This window comes from Pteropus vampyrus, unplaced genomic scaffold (assembly GCF_000151845.1).
Source record: "Pteropus vampyrus isolate Shadow unplaced genomic scaffold, Pvam_2.0 Scaffold1141, whole genome shotgun sequence".
NCBI classification, from domain to species: Eukaryota; Metazoa; Chordata; class Mammalia; order Chiroptera; family Pteropodidae; genus Pteropus; species Pteropus vampyrus.
This window is the reverse complement of record NW_011889922.1, coordinates 9,248-9,809: the sequence shown is the minus strand read 5'-3', so window position 1 is coordinate 9,809 and position 562 is coordinate 9,248. Positions and strand designations below refer to the sequence as shown.

Sequence of the window (562 nt, the reverse complement as noted above, 5' to 3'; positions counted from 1 at the left end):
CGCCTGCAGCACCCAGTCTTCCTAGGTGGTCTCCCATCCGAGTACTCACCAGGCCCGACCCTGCTTAGCTTCCGAGATCGGCCAGGATCGGGTGCGTTCAGGGCGGCGTGGCCTCGGGGGGATTGTTATTGTACCCCATACATTCGTTTGTGGCTTCCCATCAGCAACATTAGGTCCCTTTTCCGCGTAACTCACAGCAGTCTCTCTCCAGGGCGGTGGCCCCCCTCCACCCACCTCCGCCCGACTCAGAAACGCTTATCTTAATATGCGTGTATTTCACATTTCGGTGTCTTTGGGACAGTGGCTTCTTAGAACTGGGTCGTTCTTTAACCAACTGCCCCTTTTTCCCCCTGGATGCTGCGTTAAATAATGGTGCAGTTGAAATCAGCGCCGTCTTAGATTTAATGAACTATGTGTTCGAGATTCGGGGTGTGGGGTGGCATATAAGGGTGAAGGGAAAACCCAAATTCCGGATGTTGGTGTTTTCAGATGCGGCTTAAAAGGGGGGTTCGAGGAAGCCCTTGGCCTTGCGAAGACGCGGTGGCCGCGCCTGGGACAGCCG

At 55.2% G+C, this 562-nt stretch overlaps 1 pseudogene; it reads right to left on the bottom strand.

The window, feature by feature from the left end:
- On the bottom strand, positions 1-119 carry LOC111734411 (annotated as a pseudogene).
- Between the last annotated feature and the right edge of the window lie 443 nt (positions 120-562).